Raw genomic sequence first — 16,502 nt, 5'->3', positions numbered from 1 at the left:
AAGGGGTCTGTGCTAGGACCGCTGCTTTTTAATATATTTATAAATGATTTAGAGATGGGAGTAACTAGCGAGGTAATTAAATTTGCTGATGACACAAAGTTATTCAAAGTCGTTAACTCACGACAGGATTGTGAAAAATTACAGAAGGACCTTACGAGACTGGGAGACTGGGCGGCTAAATGGCAGATGACGTTTAATGTGAGCAAGTGCAAGGTGATGCATGTGGGAAAAAAGAACCCGAAGTATAGCTATGTCATACAAGGTTCCACGTTAGGAGTTACGGACCAAGAAAAGGATCTGGGTGTCGTCATCGAAAATACACTGAAACCTTCTGCTCAGTGTGCTGCTGCGACTAGGAAAGCAAATAGAATGTTGGGTATTATTAGGAAAGGTATGGAAAACAGGTGTGGACCCTTGGTCTTTTCCCAGTGTGGCATTACTTATGTACTTATGTCGGCCTTCCCCCATTTTCTAGTTTAAAAGCTGCTCTATCTCCTTTTTAAATGCTGATGCCAGCAGCCTGGTCCCACCCTGGTTAAGGTGGAGCCCATCCTTTTGGAGTAGTCTCCCCCTTCCCCAGAATGTTGCCCACTTCCTAAGAAATCTAAAACCATCCTCCCTGCACCATTGTCTCATCCACGCATTGAGGCTCCCTTTATCTTGGGACCCAGGGCAATTGCCGTGTTTGTCCACTCCTGCTCATGCTATCTCTGAATATAAGGTATATTAAATCCATGACCCTCTGTAACAGATAAATGTGTGCTATAACATGCCAATTGGTACACCAAACATGAATGAAAATGTATTCTGAAAGCACTCGAGAGAAAAGCCATTGTTTACAAATAATCTCCCACAAGATGTCTCTGTAACCTAAGAAATGAAAGAAAACTGACAAGATAAAGCTGAAGGAAAATGAATCTTGTGCTTTTCAAAGCACAATTAGCGAGCAGCAAGTAATACACACTGCTCATGTTGGCCCCACAGCCTTCCCTCTGACACAACTTCCTGTTTCTGCATAGGCGGGAATATATCAGAGGGAAGTCTGTAGGACCTGTGCGAACAGCATGTATCAGTCGCTGCTCGCTGCAGGCGAACATCTGCTATTTACAAGGTATGCAGGAGGGACAGTTGTTGGGAGTTTTTGGCTGGTAGGGCTTGGGGACCCCTGCCAGCCACTTCATAGGTGTGCTGATACTGGATGGGCCTGAGCCCAAAGCCCACCCTTGGCTACGCCACTTGAACAGGCTGGAGAGAAAAGGCTGCTAGAATTGCTGAATAGAGAAAAGACAGTTTTCAACAGCACTAGAAAGTCAGGGGTTTATGCAGAAGATGGTGGAGGAGGAGGAGGAGGAGGAGGAGAAGCAGCAGACCTGAGAGAAATAAGAGAATCTGAAGAAATAGGGAGGAGGAGAGGACAGAGACAAGAAGGGAGATGTGGTGGTAGGGGAATAAGACAGAGGAAATATCTAGATAAGAAGGGAATCAAGGTGCTCCTTAGCATTTTCTAGTCTACATGATGCAGACAGATACTATCAACAAGATGGGTCTTTTTCCATTTCCTCCTTGTTACCTAGTTTAAAGATGCATTATTGGCACCCACACAGAGATTTCTAATACCATAATTAGCACCAGAAAATAATCAGCAAATTCATTCCAAACCCCTTCTAGGGACCCTTATATATGTAAAATAGGGAACTATCCCAGCTTGGGATGTTCCAGAAGATTGAAGTAAGAATAGGAGGCACCCCCAGAAAAAAGGAATATATTGTTATCATATATAGAGGGAAGTCAAAGACAGAATCTTGTCTTTGGTTGGATAAGCCAGCACACCACAGTGACTAAGTTGAAGGAGTCAGAAGCATGAGGAAGCCTCAGAGGAAGGAGAAAAAATGAACTCTTCTAGTCTGCTGAAGAGTTGGTGAGGAATCAGGAGGAGACTCCAAATAAATGAGTTCTAGGAGGGCAAGAATCCAGAAGCCCATGGGATAGAAGTCTGATCCTAAGACTTGTGTCTTACTCAGAGGTATTTATGGCTTTTATCTTTGAAGACAAAAAGAGACCAATTTCTTTTGGGGTGGCAAGGGTAAAGAATACAAAGAACTCTTGGGGAAAGCACGGAGAAGCCCAAAGTTTCCTGTCAAAGGGACCCTTTTTCCAAACTGCAGTAAGCACTAAAGCATGATTACCGCAGCTTAAATTGGCATAGCGTAGGGTACGCTGAGGCGTCTCGTTGTAAGTTGCAAATGTGCATGCGCTGCCCACATGCTAAAAAATGTTTATTTTCTATCCAAGAGGGCGTGTCCGGGACAGACAGTGAGTGTTCTTGCACTAATTAGTTAATGCAACTACATTACCACACATTGATTAGCGTAGGATTAGTGCATGAGCTCTTACCACCTATAAAATAAGTGCTGGTAAGGACTTACATGCTAATTTTTGCTAATTGCTGCACGCTAATGGCAACATTAGCACATGACTACAAAAAATATTGGGGGAAAGAATCAAAAATGCCTAACAACACGAGTAAATAAATAAAGATTCTTTTTATTCTTATCAATAAGCAATGAAAATGGTGAGTAGGGAGGAAAAAGCCTGAAGAAGTTCCCAACTAACAGTTGGAAGAACAGGCCTTCATCATCATTGGCAAAAAAAAACTCCCAATAACTTTAATCACAAATTAGAAAATTTAGCAGATTGAGCAAAATTTGTCAAAAATAACAGCTTTAAATACTTAGCTGTAGAGTCTCTGTCTTCCAGCTAAACCAAAAATCAGACCGTGACCAATGATGGTCAACGTTTTGTTGAGCTGTGTTAGGGTCAGTCGGTCAGAAAAGTTAAACTCCAATACTGGTGTAACTGTCCCAGATAAGTGGTCTCATTTAAACTGGATATTTAGAAAGAATATGGGACTATGTTTATTATTTACATGCACTAAATGCATGGTTTTCACTGAAGGTGTTATGGCAAATGAGGTTTCAATGATTATACTTCATAAGAGCCTCTTTAACAACTAAGACATTATTGGCTGTATTGACGGTGATATATGAGAGACCTCATCACTTTATTAAGGAATTTGTTGGGATAGTGTTTATCAGCTGACAGCAAGAGTGTGCAGTTGATGGCATGGCAGGTCAGGTGCTTCTCTAACCCTTTCTTCCTTTTGCCAGCATCTCTTCCGGATTGCAGTAAAAAGTTGCAGAGTACTAGGAATATCAAACAGCTGATCTAAGTTGTGAACCACATAGGCAGGAGAGCACATGGGCTGGAGAGGCATGGGTGACAGGAGCAGCAAATTAGAGAATCACTAGGGCTGCTGCACTGCCAGCTGGAAATGGACTGCTTGGGGGAGGCAGAGGGGCCAGAGGTGTTTTGTTGATGTAGATGCATATATGTAAACATGATCCCAGACACTACTGACTCTTGGTACACCATTGCTTATATGCAAAGATGTGAAAGGGGGGGGGGGGGGGGGGGGGAATCAGAGACCATGTGGGTAACATGGCACTGCAATAGGAAGAAAGTGAACAGACTAGATGAGCCTTACAGCCTTTACCTGCCATTATGTTACTGTGTAATGAATGAAATCCTAAAACCACTCCTAAATACAAAGTTAGTCTCTATAAAAAAAAAAAGTTTGGTGAATAAAAATGGTGCAATTATTTGAAGAAAAACAAAATTACAAAGACTCCTCTGGATAATGTTTTACAAGCCATGCGACATCTATACAATAATTAAACTTCTCCATGACTCCCACTTCCGCTAGCATTCTTAACAAGGAGTTGTGGTTCCTTCCCCCCACCCCCACCTCCTGGTGGAGTGTGACAACACATAGAATACCTGAGCATCAGCTGGTCCCATTTGAGGAACCAGCTGTGGAATGAGTCGTGTAGTCTCTGAAGTGTGCATTCCTCGATCTTTTTGCAAGGTGAGATCTCTAATGAGATGATGACACCCAGAATATACCGTTTCCTACTGGCTAATCTCAAAGTTAGCAAAATTCAAAAGTTTAAAGATAAACCCATGCTATCCCCAAGACACTTCAAGACAAAATAAGAGGCACAAAAAATCCACAGCATCAATCCAGAAATGAAAAAAGCACTAAAAAGAACCAGCCAATGGCTGACATATAAAATACGTACTACTACTACTATTACTTATCATTTCTATAGTGCTACTAGACATATGCAGCGCTGTACACTTGAACATGAAGAGACAGTCCCTGCTCGACAGAGCTTACAATCTAATCAGGACAGACAAACAGAACATCATCAGAACACCAAAAGATCATCTCGCACATTCCTCAATCTTCACTTCCCAAATTGCAAAGGCCTAAAATATAAACTAATGCACGCATCAACCTTTCCCTATATGAGTACGCAATTCTGGAACGCATTGCCACGTAACCTAAAAGTGACCTATGAACTGACCATCTTCCGAAAACTGCTGAAGACACATCTTTTCGACAAGACATACCACAATGACTAAAGCATATGAAAAACCCACTTATATCTAGTAAGCATTGTTAACATGCCCCATATCATATCTTCATCATACTTTCCATTACCCTATATACTTCTGTTACACTAATATTAACTCTCCTCTCATTTCCACTTTCCACTATATATTGTAAGCCACATTGAGCCTGCAAAGAGGTGGGATAATGTGGGATACAAATGCAATAAATAATAATAATAACAAATAAGGATAAGGCAATTACTAAGGTGGGAATGATAAAACATACATGGGTACTGTACAAGTGAATAGGGGTTAGGAGTTAAAAACAGCATAAAAAAGGTGGGCTTTTAGCCTAGATTTGAAGATGTCCAGAGATGGAGCTTGATGTACTGGCTCAGGAAGTCTATTCCAGGCATATGGTGCAGCAAGATAAAAGGAACGGAGTGGAGTTAGCAGTGGAGGAGAAGGGTACAGATAAGAGAGATTTACCTAATGAACTGAGTTCCCGGGGAGGAGTTTAGGGAGAGATAAGAGTGGAGAGGTACTGAGGAGCTGCAGAGTGAATCCACTTGTAAAATAAGAGGAGTTTGAACTGTATACGAAAACGGATAGGGAGCCAATGAAGTGACTTGAGGAGAGGAGAGCATAGTGACACTGGTGGAATATAAGTCAACCATTTGCAATAAATATCATTGTGTAATTAAATTATACATCTCCCCCATTGTTTGGATAGAGCCTATCTTCCCCACCCCTTCTCTGTTCTCTCCTACTTGTGGGGATCAAGTGCACCTCCACACTTTGTGTGTTTTTTCTTTGGTTGGAATATAAGTCATGCAGCAGAATTTTTACAGATTGAAGGGGAGAGATATGTCTTAGTGGGAGACCTGTGAGAAGCAAGTTGCAATAGTCGAAGCAAGAGGTGATAAGAGTGTGGATGAGGGTTTTGGTAGTGTGTTCAGAAAGGAAAGGACAAATTTTGGTGATATTATAGAAAACAAATGACAGGTTTTAGCAGTCTGTTGAATATATTCAGAGAAAGAGAGAGGAGTCAAAGATGACCCCAAGGTTACAAGCTAATGAGACAGGAAAGATGAGAGTGTTATCCACAGAGATAGAGAATGGGGGAAGAGGAGAGATTGGTTTAGGGGGAAAGATAAAAAGCTCAGTCTTGGATATGTTTAGTTTTAGGTGGCGGTGAGACATTCAGGCAGCAATGTCAGACAGGCAGGCTGATACTTGGCCTGGATTCCTGCTGAGATTTCTGGTGTGGAAATGTAGATCTGGGAGTCATCAGCATAAAGATGATAGTGAAAACCATGGGATGAGATCAGAACACCAAAGGAAGAAGTATAGATGGAGAAAAGAAGAGATCCCAAGACAGAGCCCTGAGGTACACCAACTGATAGTGGGATAGAAGTGGAGGAGAATCCACCAGAATATACACCAAAAGTGCAATGGGAGATATAAGAAGAAAACCAGGAAAGAACAGATTCCTGAAATCCAAGTAAGGACAACGTATCAAGAAGTAGGCGGTGATCAACAGTGTAAAAATCAGCAGATAGATCAAGAAGGATGAGGATAGAATAGAGACCTTTGGATCTAACCAGAAACAGGTCATTGGAGACTTTAGCAAGCACTATTTCAGTTCAATGAAGATGGCAAAAGCCAGACTAAAGTAGATCAAGAATAGCTTGAGATAAAAGAAAGTCAAGACAATGGTGGTGAACAGCACGTTCAAGTATCTTGGATAGGAAGGGGAGGAGGGAGACAGGACAACAGTTGGAATGACAAGTAGGGTCCAATTAAGGTTCTTTTGAGGAGTGATGTAACTAAGGCATGTCGGAAAGCATCAGAAACAGTGGAAAGTGAAAAATTGAGGATTTGATAGAAGGGATGACAGTAGAAGAGATAATACTGCTAAGTAGATGGGTGAGAATAGGGTCAAAGGAATAGGTAGTTGGTTTCAAGGAGGAAAAAAATGTGCAGTTTCCTCTTCAGTAATTTCAGGAAAGGAAGAAAAGGAGGTGGTCCGTGTAGGCAGCGGACCTAGATAAGGATGCTTTCAAAAGCTAAGTTATACACATCCTTTTACAAAGTATTAAAGCATTAAATGACAGCAGAGTTAGCATATGCAAGAATAAGTGCAATTATGGTTTTAAGTTTTTGTGACCGATGAGGAGCAAGGCGAGTCATGGGCCGTGTGCTCATGTGAAACGAGTCATCACTGAGGTCACTTCTGATGAGTGCTGAGCGTTTGAGCAAACCTGTTTACTGTGGCTCCCACTCGTTTAACTTTTGGAGTCTGACCTTTTAAATAGATCATAGATGATGGGGCAAGTCAGAAAGAAAGTGTTGGGGAGAAGAAATAAAAGTAGATGGAAGTCTAGGAAACAAGCTCTGAGGTGAAGGAGTAGGAGACTAATAAGAAGGAAGGGAGTGATAGAAGGCTGAGTATAGAGGTAGAGAGAAATAGCTGAATCAAAGAGATAGAGAAATGGAAAATTAAAGGGGGTGGCTGAACGTTTGGGTTTCAAAAAGAAGAATGTTGACAAGAAAAGAACAAATAGAAAAGAATAAGAAAGTATGAAATAAAGTGCTGGAAGGAGAGATGGATGAAGGAAGAATGGGAAAAGGACAGAAAGAGAGAGAAAGGCGAATGACTAAAGGGGTAAGAAACTGGAAGGAATGGAAGGTTAGAAGGTTCCAATAACTTTATTCAGAATATTTATTGTTTTGTGATAAGTTGGTGTAAAGAAGAATTGATTTTTTTTTACTTTGTTCATTTTTAATGAATCTTACTGTTGATATTGTGTATCTGGATTTTCAAAAGGCGTTTGACAAGGTACCTCATGAAAGGCTACAGAGGAAATTGGAGGGTCATGGGATAGGAGGAAATGTCCTATTGTGGATTAAAAACTGGTTGAAGGATAGGAAACAGAGAGTGGGGTTAAATGGGCAGTATTCACAATGGAGAAGGGTAGTTAGTGGGGTTCCTCAGGGGTCCGTGCTAGGACCGCTGCTTTTTAATATATTTATAAATGATTTAGAGATGGGAGTAACTAGCGAGGTAATTAAATTTGCTGATGACACAAAGTTATTCAAAGTCGTTAAATCGCGACAGGATTGTGAAAAATTACAAGAGGACCTTACGAGACTGGGAGACTGGGCGGCTAAATGGCAGATGATGTTTAATGTGAGCAAGTGCAAGGTGATGCATGTGGGAAAAAAGAACCCGAATTATAGCTACGTCATGCAAGGTTCCACGTTAGGAGTTACAGACCAAGAAAGGGATCTGGGTGTCGTCGTCGATAACACACTGAAACCTTCTGCTCAGTGTGCTGCTGCGGCTAAGAAAGCGAATAGAATGTTGGGTATTATCAGGAAAGGTATGGAAAACAGGTGTGAGGATGTTATAATGCCGTTGTATCGCTCCATGGTGCGACCGCACCTTGAGTATTGTGTTCAATTCTGGTCGCCGCATCTCAAGAAAGATAGAGTAGAATTGGAAAAGGTGCAGCGAAGGGCGACTAAAATGATAGCGGGGATGGGACGACTTCCCTATGAAGAAAGACTAAGGAGGCTAGGGCTATACAGCTTGGAGAAGAGACGGCTGAGGGGAGACATGATAGAGGTATATAAAATAATGATTGGAGTGGAACAGGGGGATGTGAAGCGTCTGTTCACGCTTTCCAAAAATACTAGGACTAGGGGGCATGCGATGAAACTACAGTGTAGTAAATTTAAAACAAATCAGAGAAAATGTTTCTTCACCCAACGTGTAATTAAACTCTGGAATTTGTTGCCGGAGAAAGTGGTGAAGGCGGTTAGCTTAGCAGAGTTTAAAAAGGGGTTGGACGGTTTCCTAAAGGACAAGTCCATAAACCGCTACTAAACGGACTTGGAAAACTCCAAAATTCCAGGAATAACATGTATAGAATGTTTGTACGTTTGGGAAGCTTGCCAGGTGCCCTTGGCCTGGATTGGCCGCTGTCGTGGACAGGATGCTGGGCTCGATGGACCCTTGGTCTTTTCCCAGTATGGCATTACTTATGTACTTATGTACTTATTATTGTTCTGGAAAATAGTCTGTAAATTGTTCATTTAGATTTAAAATTTGGAGAGACAGATACAATGAAAGAGGTGAAGAGCTAAGAATAACGAGAAAGTGTGAGGACGCAGAGGACTGGGAGGAGTGTAAAATCTAGACTGGGGATCTGGGAGAGATGTGTGAGAGTGCAGACAAAACTGGGAGGTGGGAGATAAAGACAGATGCAATGTCAGAAGACTAAGATGACTAGTGATGAAACAAGGAGAAGTAGAGCAAAAAGGATGTAAAGGGGGCAGAGAAAAAATGTACAAAGAGAATGAAAGAATGGGTAATAACTTAGTGCAAGAGAAGAGAGACAGAAAAATCGATAAAAATTGCATGGAGAAAGGTGATTAATGATAGAAAGACAGCGAGAACAAGAGAAAGGTGAAGAGAAGAACATAGAATCATATAAAGATTAAAAATAATAGCTTATCCAGTCTGCCCAAAAATAGCTATTGATCTTTACAATCCTTTCCTGTCCCGTAGAGGTCTTTTGTGCTTGTCCCATGCTCTGTTAAATGTAATCTTTCAAAATGATTGAGGGTGCTCAACTCAGCACACATTCAAGAAGGAACCACCTAGTTTTAGACAACAGGAACGCATATAAATCACCTCTTACAGAACTAGCAAAAAAAGCAATGCACCATGTTTTGATGGTGTGGGCTTTCCCAGTAGATGTTCGCATAGGTGGAGATTAAGCAGAGAATGGGCGGAGCGCAAATATGCACATAAATTATAGTATTCTATAATTTACGCAGGTTTTGGCTAATATCTAGGTGTGAGCAGTTATATCAGCCATAGGGCTGGTGTTAGTGATTGCACTTTATCCCCCCTGGATTCTATATGGCAACTAGAGTTATGTGTGCAAATTGGCGTGCATTGCTGATCTGCACACCCAACTTAATTGAGTAATGAGCCAATCAGTTCCAATCATTTTTATTGACATTAATTGGCCTTAATTGGGATTCATGTATGGACTTATTCTATAAAGATATGCACGTATTTCCTAGGAAGCATGTTTTTGAGGGGCATGTTTAAAAGTTTTCCTATGAGTTACACGCATTCTTATAGAATACGTTTATCCATGCCTACTTTAGGCGCTGCCATTCATGCCTACTTTCAGAACATTCTTAGTCCTGTTTCAATCACATCTAGGGTACAAAAAGTTGCTCAGATGGCCATTGGAGGGATTAAGACACGACACCTCCTGAACCCCCCAGTGGTTGCTGTTCCCCTCCTCTGCCCTTCCCCCTGAAACTGGAAAGGAAAACCAAGCTCTGTGAAAGCTTCAGCTACCTATATACCAATCTAAGGAATAGCCTAGTGGTTAGTTCAGTGGACTATAAACAAAGGGACTGGGGTTCAAATCCCACTTTAACTCTTAAAAAAAATGTTTTTTAATTGTGTGCCCTCCACAAATAGAAAAAATCTACTGTACCTAAATATATAAGTCATCTGCAAGCCTGAAAGCTATTGAAGTTGTGTACATTTAGGTACAATGCATATTTTTCTGTTCTTGGAGAGCTCACAATTACAAAAAAAAAAAAGTTAAAGTGGAATTTGAACCTGGGTCCCTTGGTTTACAGTCCACTGCACTAAACACTAGGTTGCTACTCTGCTCTGTATGGGCATTTTGTAAGATCGCTGCCATACAGATATCTATGTCCCTTGTCCCCTCTGCCCCTTCCCCCTGATTCATAAAGCAAAGATACTTATCTGTAGCTTGTGTTCTCCAAGGACAGTAGGCTGATTATTCTCAAATCTGGGTGATATCATCCAAGGGAGCTCGGTACAGATGCTGACTAGCTAGTAAGGTAGAAAGTTCCAGCAGCATCCCACCGCGCATGTGGTGGTGCCTTCCTGCCTAACGATCAAGCACGGATCCTCCAGTCAGCTGAAAAAGCAAAAAGCCTATAACTAAATACAACTCATAGAGGAGGTGGGAGAGTAAGGATAAGTCCATAAACCACTACTAAATGGACTTGGGAAAAATCCACAATTCCAGGAATAACATGTATAGAATGGTTGTACGTTTGGGAAGCTTGCCAGTTGCCCTTGGCCTGGATTGGCCGCTGTCGTGGACAGGATGCTGGGCTCGATGGACCCTTGGTCTTTTCCCAGTATGGCATTACTTATGTAATAACCAGCCTGCTGTCCTTAAAGAACATCAGCTACAGATAAGTATCTTTGCTTCCTCCAAGGACAAGCAGGCCTTCTTATTCTCACATCTGGGAATCCCTAGATACCAGGCTCACCGAAAACAAGAAAGCTATGATAATTGAATCTCGAAACGTCAAGAATAAAACTTCAATCATCCTGTAACTATATACATACTAGCTCTGTAGGTGCAGCCTTGAGCAGAATAAAACAGGGCCTTGGAGGATGGAGTTGGTTTCTAGACAGTGTGCATTTGCCGATGACCACCCACAATCTGTTGCGGTCAAAAGAAATGAAAAGCTGGGTGGACTGTCTATGGACTTGAGTCTGCTCCAGATAGAAGGCTAAGGCTCGCTTGCAGTCTAAGGTATGCAGTACACTTTTGCCAGGATGGGCATGAAACCTTGGGAAAAATGTTAGAAGAACAAATGACTGGTAAAGATGGAACTCCGACACTATCATAGGAAGGAACTTAGGGTGCATGCAGAGAGGACTACTCGGTCGTGATGAAATTTAATATACGGTGGATGAGCTACCAGGGTGAGTTGAAGTGACTGCCACCAGAAACACAACTTTCTGGGTCAAAAACTTCAGATGACAGGTATCCAGAGGCTCAAAAGGAGCTTTCATCAGCTGGGTGAGAACTATGTTGAGATTCCATGACACAACGGGAGGTTTGGTAGAGGGCTTCATTAACAACAAACCTCTCATGAAGCAAACCACTAAAGGCTGCACAGAGATAGACTCACCTCCCACGCAGTGATGATAAGCGCCAACTGCACTGAAATGAACCCTTACAGAGTTGTTTTTTAAACCAGACTCAGAAAGGTGCAGGAGGTACTCAAGCAGTTTTTGCGTAGGACAAGAAAAGAGATCTAAGGCCTTACCCTTACGCCAGATGGCAAATCGCCTCCATTTAAAAGAGTAATACCTCTTAGTGGAATATTTCCTGGAAGCCAGCAAGATACAGCAGATCCCTCAGGCAATCTGAGGAACTTGAATTCTACGCTCTCAACATCCAAGCCATGAGGGCCAGAGATTGGAGGTTGAGATGCAGAAATGTGGATACAGGTATTCTTTAAGTTCAGAGAGTATAGCCAGTCATCCTGAAGTTTTCCTTGACTAGAAATTTGTTCAGGGCCTCTCTATTCCTCTCTCCACAGTTCCACTCTCATTGCATGGCCCCATCACCCAGACTATTTTCCTCTTACAGCTGCTTTATTCCACCTCTACCTCTTCACAGCAGCATTCACCTTTTCACTTTCCCAGTCAGCAACCCCTTTCAAACTCCTTCATTTCTTCCCAGCTCCTCTATTCCTCTCCCAGTACTTCTCTGTCTTTTTATTTTTTAACCTTAAATTCTAATTGTATTACTTTGGCAGCGCATGTAAAATTGTCACGCTAATAAAGTTATGTGTCTCAAGTATTTTTTTCCTCAGTGTCTACCTATTGCTCTTCTCCTCATTGGTAGCTGCTAGGCTACAGCAGCACAGGCCAATGTCACACTAAGGGGGTCCAGGCTGCAGTTGAGCTAGTGAGTGGGGAGGAACTTAAGCGGGGGTCTGGGAGCAGATGAGCTGTATCTGTTTGGGAGGGTGGATAGGGTATGTGGCCCCTTGGAGGGGGTTGTGAGGTGCAGCAGGAGGGAGAGAGTGCACAATAGAGTCTTGGATTATTCGACTTTTCACTTATCCAGCAATGGGTCAGTTCCATTTATGTCGGATAATCAAGACTCTACTGTACATTATAAAACATTGGGGGGAGGTCCAGGAGCCCACAGCACCAGTACCTATGGATGTAGTTTTTGTCTCTGCCACCACCCTTTATGCAGAGAAATATTACTTAAATCACTTCTGAGTCTACCCATTTGTAAGTTCACTCTATGACCCCTTGTTCCAGAGTTTCCTTTTAAATAAAAGGCCCATCTTCTCTACCTTTATAACTATAAGGTATTTAAATGTTTCAATCAAGTCTGCCCCATATGTTTTATGATAAAGATCAATGACCATTGACCTCTAGACCTACTTCATCCAGTTTATAGCTTTTTGAAGGTGCAATCTCCCCCGTCCTCTAAATTAGGCCTCACCAGAAACTTACAGAAATATTCTTGCTGGCAATTCTTCCTCCTTTGCACCTATACATCTTTCTGGATTTTGCCTTTGCTTTTTCTACCTAAGGTCATCATATGCAATTATTCCGTGATCATGTTCTTTTCTTCATGCACAGAAATAGTTCAACCTCTACATTGTACTGCTCCCAAAGCTTTTTGCAGCCCAAAAACATGACCCATTTCTTTTTGGCATTAAATCTCATATTGTAGAGCACACCTGAAGTTCTTTATAGAAAGGGTAATGGATCCTGGAATGGCATCTTGAAGGTGGTGGAAACAAAGCCTACAAGAATTCAAGAAAGAGTGGGACAAGCACATAAGATCTCAAAGGGAAAGGATGGGTTAGTGGATGGTATGAACAAACAGAGGATGGGCCATATGGTCTTTATCTGCCATCATTTTCTCTGTTTCTCTGTTTCTTCACTAGATCTTCTTCATCTTACCCACATCTTCTAGGATGTTGCAGATTTTCTTCTCATCTACAAAGAAGCAATCCTTTCCTGAGAGACTTTCTACAATTTGGTTTAAAATAAAATGTGGAAAAGAGTTGGACCAAGGATCAATGCCTTTGCACAGAGTGAATTCCATTTACCACTACCATTTGTCCCTTTCCACTCTACTAGTTCCTAACCCAATCACTTTAGAGCCTATATCAAGGCTATTCAATGCATTAGTCATCTATGCAGAATAGTGTAAAAGGCTTTGCTGAAATCCAAATGGTAACTCTTCTACTGCACACCTGAGCATGATTTGGAAAATAGGAACATTAACATTTCCAAATCCCCCCCCCCCCCGATGCTTGGAATGGGGGGTTCTGGAGTCCCTGCTCCAAATGTGACCTGGGAGTGGAAGATGTAGTGGGGGATAACTCTGTTTGTCCATCACTGGATAGTGGGTGTATCCTTCTAAAATTTGGAAGGAACTATTTGAAACCCTCTATTATTAGTCTGAAGCAAGACCAGCACTGGGGGAGTCCCAAGGGGCTCAGGTTGCCAGGAGGTAGCAGGAAGTTGACATCTCTTCGTGACCAGTTGGGTTTTGTGCAGGGAGGAGAGCTGATCTAGGCTGGTTTGTCTAGCCAAAGAAGAGGATCTAAAGTGGAAAAGGCATAGGGAGGGTCTTAGGCTCAATGAGCAAACGCAGGCCCCTAACAGTCAAGTGCCTGCGGAGGTCATCTTTTTTACTTTTGGGCATCCCTTAGGAGGGGGATAATTGGGACAAAGATAGTGCAGTTCATCTTAGTCCCTGCAGGTGCCTACCAATCGAGGGATGCAAAAAGATCTAGGCTAAGCATGGAAACTAAACCCCCCCTGGTGTATCTTTGAAACTCAAGAGGAGGTTTGAGAGAAAACTGATTTAAGGAGCTCTTCACTTTCTCCATTGAGGAGAGAAATTTTCTCGTAATTTTGAGCTCCATTTTACACAAAACATAATGATCAGAACCCAAGATCTCTTGGTCAGAGTGTGCTTAATTCTAGTGGTATTTTAGAAAAGGTTCTTCCGATACGTGGAGGGGCATAATCAAACGGAAACGCCTATCTCCATGGGCATTTATCTCCGAGAACGGGTCCGTGAAGGGGCGGACCGAACCGTATTTTCGAAAAACATGGACGTTTATCTCTTTTTGAGCTGGGTGTTTTTGTTTTTCAGCGATAATGGAAACCGAAAGCGCCCAGCTCAAAAACGAATAACTCCAAGACATTTATTCATGGGAGGTGCCAGGATTCGTACTGCACTGGTCCCCATCACATGCCAGGACACCAACTGGGCACCCTAGGGGGCACTTTTACAAAAAAAAAAACAAAAGGTAAAACAGCTCCCAGGTGCATAGCACCCTTCCCTTGGGTGTTGAGCCCTCCAAATCCCCCTCAAAACCCACTGCCCACAAGTCTACACCATTACTATAGCCCTAAGGGGTGAAGGGGGGCACCTACATGTGGGTACAGTGGGTTTGGGGGGCGGTTTGGAGGGCTCCCATTTACCAGCACAAGTGTAACAGGTGGGGGGGGGGGATGGGCCTGGGTCCACCTGCCTGAAGTCCACTGCACCCCCTAATAACTGCTCCAGTGACCTGCATACTGCTGCCAGGGAGGTGGGTATGACATTTGAGGGTGAAAATAAAAAGTTGTGAAACGGCATATTTTGTGGTGGGAGGGGGTTTGTGACCACTGGGGGAGTCAGGGGAGGTCATCCCTGATTCCCTCCAGTGGTCATCTGGTCATTTAGGGCACTTTTTGGGGCCTTATTCGTGGAAAAACAGGGTCCAGGAAAAGTGCCCTAAATTCTCGCTAAAAACGCATATTTTTTTCCATTATCGGCGAAAGGCGCCCATCTCTGATCGGCCGATAACCACACCCCAGTTCTGCCTTCACCACGCCTTCGACACGCCCCCATCAACTTTGTCCGCATCCGCGACGGAGTGCAGTTGAAAACTGCCAAATTCAGCTTTCAATTATACCGCTTTATTCGTTTTTGTGAGATAAACGTCTATCTCCCGATTTGGGTCACAATATAGGCGTTTTTCTCTTTCGATTATAAGCAGGATAGCCTTTCTATTTGTCAGCAAGTGCTGCAGAAGCAGACATTTTACAAATCGAGAGATTGAAAAAATGAACAGCATGGACCTGGGTAGCTATGTGTGGAGTTGTTGGCTCTTACACGAGAAAGTGGCGATTTTATAACTTCCAAAAAAGCAGACTGTATGTTGGATGAGTTTAAAAGGACTTCAAAAGGGCGCCAAAACAAAGGGGAGGGCGGAAGCATGCGTGTAGGTGAAATATCGGTAAACGGCACAGAGGTGATGTGTATTGCTAACAATGTGAAGAGTTAGGTAGCTTTAAAATATGCTCAAAAGAACACATGACAAAATGTATTGCAGAGAAAATAATAAAACTGAATGTGTATGGTTGAAACGAGTGCAGTATGTATCAATTAAGTTTAAAAAGGGGGCATTAAATGTCTGCTTTTTTCAAACTTTACAGTGGCGTCTAGTGATATCTCTCGCAACACCTCATAATGGTCTTTACAAAGGTACTTACTTTGTTCTATATTAATAACAACATTATTTTATCTGATTACTGATTACTGATTTCCAATCTACTTGCAATTTCACTGTATTTTTTTTTTCATTTTTTACAAGGAGCTCATGTATTCACTTTGGTCCTTTTGCAGATTTTCTTTCAAGAAACATTTTTGTTCATGTTTTTCACATCACATCAGTTTGGTGCCTTTTTGCAGTCCTTTAACACTTCCAATAAACTGACATCCTGAAGCGATATCACTGGCAATATCTCACAATGGTTCTTGATGAAGGCATTTTTGCTTTTAATCCACAACATATCATTTTATCCGATTGCCATCACTGATTTCCAGTTCATTTACAATTGGTAAAGTTGATTGCCGATCGGCACCATATCGACTTCAAGTTTTTCTTTAAAAAAAAATATTTATTTGAATCAGCTGTTCTTGTTTTTATTACCTGAAGTAGACGAGGTACATTCATTATGCCATTCATAACACATCCCTATGCCATACGATGTTAATATAGCACCAGTTCATAAACATGTTGTTTTTTTGTTACATTTGTACCTCGCGCTTTCTCACTCATGGCAGGCTCAATGCGGCTTACATGTAAAGGTACTTATTTATACCTGGGGCAATGGAGGGTTAAGTGACTTGCCCAGAGTCACA

The sequence above is a fragment of the Microcaecilia unicolor genome, chromosome 3, assembly GCF_901765095.1.
Source record: "Microcaecilia unicolor chromosome 3, aMicUni1.1, whole genome shotgun sequence".
In the NCBI taxonomy this organism is placed as follows: domain Eukaryota; kingdom Metazoa; phylum Chordata; class Amphibia; order Gymnophiona; family Siphonopidae; genus Microcaecilia; species Microcaecilia unicolor.
The sequence above is the reverse complement of the archived record's forward strand: the minus strand, read 5'-3'. Positions refer to the sequence as shown.